Here is a 9956-nt window from a genome sequence, read left to right as displayed (position 1 = left end):
AATGCCTTGCGCATTATGTGGCCTACATACCTTTTTCGTGCAACGGGCTGAATATGGATAAATTCATTGTTGGTTTTTGGTCTTTCCATGGGATTTGATGGCAATAAGAAATATATAGAATATCACCAGAATTATCCTTTAATGGTCAACCTGACGAATGGTTCATGAGTCAAACATTTTCAGGATTAATTAGATAAAGTAATTGAGCCAAAAACATGACACAGTTCCAGTAAGCATTAACATTTAAACCAAAGACATTTAAACTGCCAACAATAATACTGTATATACAGTAGAATATAGTACTTTTCTCTTTCAGTCCAGCTCAGCAGTACAGTAGGTGTAAGTGAGCGCCTCAGCACTTTGGTAACTAATCCTCCCACCGACCCCGGAGTGCACACCACAGTCTTCACTAATCATTCCAACATTTCCATCTTATTAAGTAAGACAATACATTAATTGCAATGGCATGCCGAGGCCTCCTGCTATGCAACGTTACCCCTCTGGGGTCTCCCACCGAAACCCCAGCAGGCAGGCTCACGGCCGGAGCCGACACGGAGAGTTCACTGCTTCCACTCTGCGTGCCGTGCAGCTTTTCAGCGGCCACGGGAGCAGATTAGAGACGTCCGCTGTGCATTCCTCGCCTAATGATTAAATATCAGCCCGTTTATTGTGAGTGTCACTGATTGCGAGCCCCGAGATGTGGCTCTTGGCAGGCTGTTAAGGCTGCGAACCGGACGCCTCTTTGGAGATCTTTTCCCTCCCATGCTAATTGAGAGATACTTTCACAGAATGATTTAGCGAGTGTGGGGCAACGTATTGGATGTTATAGCACATTTTTGATTCCTCAGCAAGAATCAGCCAGTTTTATTTCTTTTTAGATATACTTAAATTAATCAAATGTCACTTCTTTTGATTTTTTTTTTTTTAACCTTTTACTTATTGACTCAATTAAACCATATACTTTGTTTGATATAAAATCATAAAATCATACAATATCAATGAATAAGACAAAGAGCATGCTGTAACATAAACATCTCAAAGTATGTACTGTCAATCCAAAAGCAATAGTTATATGTGTGTGGGAAAAAAAATAATTATAAAAAAATCAAAGAGAGGAGAATATAAAAATAAATATATATTTAAAAAAGTAAGATAAAAATAATAAAATAAAATAAAATAAAATAAACAAGGAGAAACATCCAAACAAATAAAACAGACAAAATACTACCAATAATATGTCACTGTCTGGTAAGCTGCAACTGCATTAACAAAGGATTAGCTTCAAAAAATAATTTTCTTATTTTACTTTTTATTTATTGTCTCAATTAAACTATGTACTTTGTTCTCCAAAATATATAAAATATCAATAATAAGACAAAGAGCATGCCGTAACATAATCATCATGTGTAAATCCAAAAGTAATATTTTTATGTGTTGGGGGAAAATAAATAAATAAATGAATAAATAAAATTTAAAAAAAGAAGAGAGAAGAATAAATAAATAATAAATAAATAAAAAATTATAAAAAAATTATAAAATACAAATAAAAGCAAGGCGAAATAGCCAAACAAACAAAACAGCCAAAATACTAATAATAATATGTCACTTTCTGGTAAGCTGCGACTGCATTAACAAAAGATTAGCTTCAAAATGTCACTTTTTATTTATTTATTTATTTTTTATTTGTTGATTCAATTAAACCATGTAATTTCTCCAAGATACAACATCATCGCATCATACTATATCAATGAATAAGACAAAGAGCATGCCGTAACATGATCATCGTATGTAAATTCAGAAGTCATATTTAATGTATAAGGAAAAATGTAATAAATTAAATAGAATATGAAAAGAGAAGGGGGAAAAATAAAATAAAATAAAATAAAATAAAAATAAAAATAAAAGCAAGGAGAAACAGCCAAACAAACAAAATAGAAAAAAAATTAGTAATAATATCTCACGTTCTGGTAAGCTGCAACTGCATTAACAAAGGATCAGTATGTTTTACAATTGATTTACTCAAAGTACGACTGTCTTGATGAACAGCTAGATATATACACATACAGACATGTTGCCAACCAGCCAAATTTGCTGGATTTAACTGGTATTTTAACTGCTGTTTTCACTATTTTAATCAGCCCAGTAGATGTTTAGATATTTTAAATCACAGATTGCTACCTCCCACAGTTTGTTAACTCTTTTCACTTGACTGACAGAAGGTACAGTATCTCTTTAAACAAATTTCTGTAAAATATATATTTACTCTAAAATCTTTTTTTTTTGTGTTTTTTCTCTCCGCTTGTTTCTATATTGGCGGCGGTGCCAGACATATTTTGATTAAATGGTCCCCTCTGGCTCATAGTTTAGCCAAAGGTATTGGGTTTCACCTAAAATTAGCCATCAGACTCAATTTATTACCTCAATTGAGAGGCTCGAAAAGTGCCCGTAACAGCGCCCCGGCTAACACGGACTAACCTTGGCCAAGCCGTATAATGTTGCATTTTAATTCAGCTGTAGGAATTGCCAGCGAGGCCAAGCCCATTATAAGTTACACCTTTTTTTTTTTTTTTCTCTCTTCTCTAACCCAGAGTGGAGGAGCGTGCTCGAATATTAAACGGGTACAAGAGTGTTAGGCAAACACTAAAATCCAAGATAATTTTATTGAGGTAAGAAAACTGCTTTCCCCTGTCAACCAGATGACTTTTTAAACCTATTTTAGGTGGGGGAGGCTGGTAATGCGAAAGTGGGGACATAAGACACACATGCACAAATGCATTAAAATCTTTACAACCACAAAAACACACACACACACACAAACTCGGACTTGAATGCGGCGGTTAAACTATGCAGTGTGACAGTTCTCCCAGTCTTCAACACACCCTTGTGTAAAGCGAGGATCAAATTAGTTTGTGAACATCCAGACCTGCAGAGATGCCTGTTAAATGTCAGCAGCTCTTGAATAATATCGACCACAGCAGCCTGAAAGAGCGCCACGAGTGTGTTGCAACTATGTGCCTAAAAGGAATGTAAGGAGTTTATCATGGCTGCTCAGTCATGACGGAGCTCACACGGTCTATGTGGAAATCAGGAACTATGCTTATCTGTTAATAGACACTGTTGTTTGGCCTGTTTTATTGTAGCTTTGCATCATTTAGAGAATGTTCACACAGGAATGAAAAAAGATTAGTAAAATGTTATATAATAGCATGTTCGCATGCTATTATTTGGTAATTAGAACTATATGCAAAGAGCAGCTGAGGCTGATGGCAATGCCATTAGTTTTGCAGGTACAGTATATGGTTCATGAAAGTACTTGACAAATCAAAATTTGACGATAGAGGAAATTCTGATTCATGTATATACTAAATTTGATGGCAGTACCATATAGACTGTCTATAAAAAGTGAACCTAGTCACCGTGACGTCACCTATTGGTTTGTGAGCTGCCGTTTTGAAGCCTTGATTTCGGCACTTAGGTTGTCGCCATCTTGGTCTTTGGAACCAGTAGTGACACGAGAGGGTGGAGCTGAGTACAACCGAATGCTGAATAAGACATTTTTAGTCAACGAAAAAAGTTACAATTATCTTTCATGAACTGAAAACACACTGTGAAAGGGTTAAAGTTCTACGACAAAATGCAGACAACTCCCAGATCAGACAATGCCGTGGTAGCGACCTGTCAATCACAAGGTAGCCACGCCCTAAAGCATCCCCTGCTTTATGGTCTATTTGACTCTAAATGGGACCATAATTTACTAAATGAACATCATGTTGTATTGAAGAAGACTTGAAACTAGTGATTGAGAACATAAACTCATGTTTACAATGTTTACTGAGGTAATAAATCAAGTGAGAAGTCGGCTCATTTTCTCATAGACTTCTATACAATCAGACTTCTTTTTGCAACCAGAGGAGTCGCCCCCTGCTGGCTATTAGAAAGAATGCAAGTTTAAGGCACTTCCGCATTGGCTTCACTTCTCAGACCTGGAGGTAGCCCGCTGGTGTTAGCATGCTAATATTTGGTAATTCGAACTATATGGAAAGCAAAGCTGAGGCTGATGGGAATGCCATTAGTTTTGCAGGTATTTGGTTCATGAGAGACAAATTAAAATTTGACCTGACAAAGGCACTGGAGGAAAAGTCAGGATCTCATGTCTGTACTAAAATTTCATGGCAGTACATCCAATAGTTTTGAAGATATTTCATTAAAAAAAACATAAAATGTTAAAAATATATATATATATAATAAAATAAATCATCATAAAATATAATCCAGGCGAAAAGCAACACAGTTGAAGCTGCCAAATGCAAGAAGAAGAGCTGGCAAAAGAAAAAAATTGCTGATGTGTGAACACGTAAATTAACAGTAAGTAAATAACATCACTGCCCCATCTAAAGCACGAGTAGATCTGACTATAATCGCTTTGTGTATTCCGTTAAATTAAGATGTCGCTTATATGCTGGCATCATATGAAACTTAAAAAAACCTAATGAATCAATTGGTACTAACCACGTCATAGTACGCTGAAGTTTGGCGAGGAAAAGATGGCCATGACAGTTTTCCTCACCAAAATTTAGCGTAGTATGACATAGTTAGTACCAACGGATTTATACTACGCTACATTTACAAACTAGCAAAGTAACCCTAAGGTGCCACTCAAGCTGCAGTTGCTGCTGCTTGAGGTAGAAGCGGCATCACTCCACAGACACCATAAGAATGTTTAATCCAGGAGAGACCTAGCAAACGCCAAATGCTCCTGACAGTGCATGCAGTGGGAGTAAAAACACAAGTAGCCTATATATATATAGGCAAATTTGAGCCATTTTCATCAGAAGCTGTTATGTAGGACATCTACAGTCTCATCTTCAGTTTTGTGGAATAAGAACTTTTCTGCCCTCAATCAGAAGTCTATAGCGATGCTGCTGAATTGCTGAGTATTAACAATCTAATGCAATTTAAAGTTCTCCAGATATTTTCTTAAGTCAGGTTAAGTGAGATAGAGCAGAGATGCAGGTGCACACTGAAGTCTCTATTCTTACTGCCTGTTATCTGTAATAACATTTGGACTGTACCGCAGCGCACACAGACCATTTCTTGTAGCTTTTGAAATCGACAAAAATGTCTAAGAACCTTTAAAACTCTGCCTGAGAATGACGAAAAAATTATCTTAGTGTCACGAAATTTGGTGCAGACATTCGGTGGCACGGCAGAGTCGGTCCGCCGCTTTGGTACAGACATTCACGGTCACCAGGGGAGGAATCCTACCATCTTTTTGGTGATCCCCTGATTTTTCCTTTTGCCCTACCATGAGGTCTTATTGATAACACTTTTATGTAGACACATTTTTTTTTTTAAATAATACATCTACAGAATTTCTTGACAATAAAATTATCGCTTTTCCTGAAAAGAATTATGATTTTGAAATAATACTTTAAAAATAATATTGACATATCCGATAATGAATGTTTTGTTATTTTTGTTTGCTTCTCACTTCTAGCAATGCTTGTGAGCCAATAGTGTAACTACGTATCACGTGGTATCTCTGTGTCGTCAGTGATCAAGTTGCCAGTTAGTGTGGAAAAAAACAGATGAATGGAGATTGAGGGTAAGCGCCCGGTTTCACTCCGATACCAATCACAAGTGCTCAGTGATAAAAGGAGGCTGCCTCTGTTGGATGGTGAGCACTTCTGTTCTGGAAACTGCTAAAAAACAAAATGTATTGTCAATCTAGCTAGGAAAGCCACGCATCCTCTGAATGCCCTATGTCTCTAGTTTGTGGATGTGAAGTTTCATGAGACTGTGATTATCATAGAGGTCACCACAGGTCATTTTATACAGGGAGATCAAGTTTAAAAAAAATTGTCTCACTACAATGAAATGGCTACTATGGGGACTTACATCATCAGACGTGAATACAGTTGGGCTCAATGGGTCCACAAGAGTCTCAGCTTTACAGTGATACCCAATTTATGTAATTCCAAGACTGTTTAGGGACCCCAGTATGCAGAAATATTCAAATACATCATTTTTAGAATAGGCAAAAAATAACACATTTAATATGTATTCAAAAAACTGCATGGTTTTTGCCCAAAACTGCATGTGATTATCATAAAGTGGGAATGTCTGTAAAGGGGAGACTTGTGGGTACCAAAATAAACCATTCACATATCTTCAGGTCAGAGGTCAAGGGACCCCTTTGAATATGACCATACCGGTTTTTCATCGCCAAAATTTAGCCCAACTTTGGAGTGTTATTTAGCGTTCTTCCCAACAAGCTAGCATGACATGGTTGGTACCAATGAATTCCTTAGGTTTTTCTAGTTTCATTTGATATCTGCTTCCCTCTAGCTCTAAAACTGAACCTGCTACAGCCTCTGAACGACAGTAAAGTCGGTCGGGAACGCGGGTCTAAGAGGGTTAAGCCAGATAACGAGACGATACCCTGAGGTATGTTGAAATCGCTTCGTGGTACAGGTCTAAGGACTGATGGATGATGGTGAATTTTGTTGATGCCGTTCACTGTAATTTCCTCATTTCTTTGAGCATAAGGGTGATGGACCATTACACATTTGGATTTTAAAGGGAATTTCAACACGGTCAAAAATGTCAAAATGTTTTTTCCCTGCAGCAGTAATGAGGCAGTTGTGTTTACTGAAGGTGTTGATTTTATAACTCTCTCACATGGCTGTCCAAGTTCTCTCCTTTCCTCCTTCTACTTCTCCTCCTATCTGCAGTGGAATCATCCAAGGACTTTTGCTCTCTCCAGCCTATTCTTAGCTTAAGCTGCGGCCGCTCCAGTAATATTTTTAAAGATTATTATAGTATTCACTAACCCTTTTTTCCCCTTAGGCGCCCTTCCAGAGTTTCTTTTTCTCCCTCCTCCCTCCCAACTCTCTCTTTCTTTTTCCTCCCCTTCTACCTTTCTCTCAACAGCGATCTTTGGTTGTAAAATAATAGAGCATCAGCCAGCAATAATTTGCAGTCCAAACAGAGCCGACGCTGGCTGACGTTTATTGAAACCTCATCCCCCCGCGAGCCGGTTTCCCTTTCCCTCCCAGCTCCGTCGCTGCGTGTTTGTACAGACAGGGCCTGAGTCCTGGCCATTGCTTTTAATAATGAGGCCTACGGCCGGCCTTTGCTTTGGCTGGGCAGGGGGAGGAGGAGGAGGAGGGAGGTAGAGGGGGTAGGAGGAGGAGGGCTGCTTTCATTGGCTCTCATTAATCCTGAATAGCAGAGAGACGCTGTCAGACAGTCAGATGGACTGTACCTACAGGCAGGCAGACAGGTACAGGTAATGAGGCTCCAGGCTGGATCAGTGTGGGGGGAGGGGGGTGGACTAATCATCCAGGGGTCAGACAGGTGATGACTAGACAGGATCGCATTCTTCAACGTTAGCTAACAATGTCGGTTGTATGCTGCTAGATGACTGCAGCTAACGTCTGCACAGTTGGTTGTTTGGGGCAAATAAACAAATCAGTCAACAGACAAATAATTTGCATGAATGATGCGGCGGTGGACGGGTCCAACAAACACAGGAGACTGGTGATTGTGACCGGTGTTGTGTTATTTTTAAGTTGTGTTAGTGACGTGTTTTCTGTACTTATGTTACGTTGTTTACGTATGTATTTTACTTAGTTTACGTCCTTATTTTTAACCAACCATGATGTCTTTCCTAAACCTAAGTGGGTTTTTTTGCTGAAACATAACTGTGACCGTTTCACCGTAACCCTGTGTCGTGAAATGTCACACGAAAAGCCTAAAATGTGTTATCATGACATATGCAATGTCCTTGCATTCTATTTGTACGCCTTCCCATGAGACCAAGTTGGTTATTTATGACAATAGGGGACTCAATCAATGAGCATAATTAACCAAAGAAACATAAAACCAAAAAGTACTGTAGAGTACAGCGTTGTACAATTCACCCTTTATGCATTGACACTTCTACAACAGGCTAATACTGGAAAGAAATCTCCACTAGAACATTTCTGGTTGACCCAAACTAGTGTTAATTACACAAAATTCAGAACTGAGCAAAAGTCCAACATAAATGCAACACAATGTTTGACTGAAATCGTACAACTGAGAGTTCATTTACAATTGGTATTAATGTGCAAAAACGCAAGTTTGTGCAAGGTGTAAATAGGTAGATGGCATTGCTATCACACTGGTATCAAATCCACATCCGGAGGTGATCTGGATCACATTGTGATTGGATTACAGCCGGATATAAATGCAACTTGTGCAATATGCCATATCATTAACAAGAAAAATATGCCTAACATGTTGAAAGTTCACCCTCTCTTGTGACCTTAGTAGAGCCACAGCAGCATCACTTCCTTTGATTTGGGCCCCTAATGTTTTGTTGACTGTGCAGGAAGAATCAAGATAATGACAATACTTATTAATACATGGTGTAAATTCAAAGGCCCATGATCAGATCTCATCATCCAGATAACATATAGTCTTTTTTGACCAAATAGTTCCAGGTGGGAACCACAAGAACTAAAATCAGGGACTAAACTGGGAGCTAAAGGCCCCCTTTGCGTATTCCGGTTTGTGTTTCCACTACATCTGAAGAACCATAAAGACTAGGCGCAGATTTCACACAAATCATGTTGTTCTGTTGTATTTACTGCTATGTGACTCTGATATCTGAGTAAATGCAAGTGAATGAAAGAAACGGAGACATGAAGGAGGAGGAAAAGAATACTGAAAATTTCACAGCAACTCTCTCCAAAGCAGATGATCTGCTGAGTTATATTTCTCTCGTCAAGTCCCAGCTTGTCCACACACACTCTCTCTCTTTATTTTGCTCGTTTTTTTAAAATAGTCTGGAAGCTCATCCCTATTCCTCATATTGATACTCATGGCACCCAATACATACTCATTTGAAGCCGTAAAGACATCTGTGTTTGACCTATAAGCATCGTTAAGTCCTCAAACCCGGCTTTGTTTGTTCTGCAACCATTGGGAGGTACTACCACCGAAGGAGGGACTTTTTTGGCACTTGGACCAGATGTTGTAATCAAGACCACCTAAACTTAGACCAAGTCATGACCAAGACAAGAGTGTATCAAAACCGAGACAAGACCAAGACTTTGAGGGGTTGAGACCAAGTCAAGACCAAGACCAGACCAGTCCAAGTCTCATACTGCATGACACACTTAGGATAAAACATGGAACATGCAAACCACACGCACTCCTCATATTGATCTGAACAAAAAAACACCTACGAAGATTCCTCTTCATTCACCTCTTTTATTGTCATATATACTGTATATGTAAGTGCGCCATGAGAAATGTCTTGATAAAATAATCAAAAGGCATTGCAGAGCTGAACTGTATGTGTGGGAGATGTTCCTTTGTTTTCTATGATTAATCACAGTAATGATGTTAACAAATAAATCAGACAATGTACAGGCAATTCAGTGATATCCTTGCAGTTGATACAGATCACTTGCTAATATCAGGTGTAAACAGGGTCTGAGAGTTAACGAAATGCAAGAAAAAAGTGCATAAGATGCTTGTTGGATTTTAGGAGCTTGAGAGATCGTCGACTGTGAGACAGGTAGAGAAAGAGAGAGATGAGGAAAGAGTAGATTTGGGCAGACAGACAGGTGGTTCACAATGAAATTAAACACTAATCTTCTCCTCAGTGTCTAAAGCCCCACTTACTGGAACTCCTGCGGATTCCTCTGGTCAGCGGTCAACTAAGACAAACTAATCATCACTTTCTATGGACTGAGGTCTGACCACAGCGCTGCCCAGGACAAGGCCTAGCAGACTGAAAAACACAGAGCCCTGGTTCATTTTCCACCGACGTCACCATCGCCACCAGCGTCTGCGCCAAAACCCTTTTAAAACATTAAATACTGTATCAATAATAAAAGTTAAGCAATTAGTTACATTTCCTCGTCATGATCTGCGGGTGCTCAAAATAGTTGCGTCCTATA

The 9956-nt window shown here is 38.8% G+C and overlaps 1 long non-coding RNA gene across 5 annotated transcripts in view; it reads right to left on the bottom strand.

The window, feature by feature from the left end:
- LOC119479398 overlaps positions 1–9956 on the bottom strand; it is a 379295-nt gene that overhangs the window by 108206 nt on the left and 261133 nt on the right. The gene's annotated exons all lie outside the window — the stretch shown is intronic.

The sequence above is a fragment of the Sebastes umbrosus genome, chromosome 20 (assembly GCF_015220745.1).
Source record: "Sebastes umbrosus isolate fSebUmb1 chromosome 20, fSebUmb1.pri, whole genome shotgun sequence".
In the NCBI taxonomy this organism is placed as follows: Eukaryota; Metazoa; Chordata; class Actinopteri; order Perciformes; family Sebastidae; genus Sebastes; species Sebastes umbrosus.
Note: the sequence above shows the minus strand (reverse complement) of the source record. Positions and strands in the feature narration are given on the sequence as shown.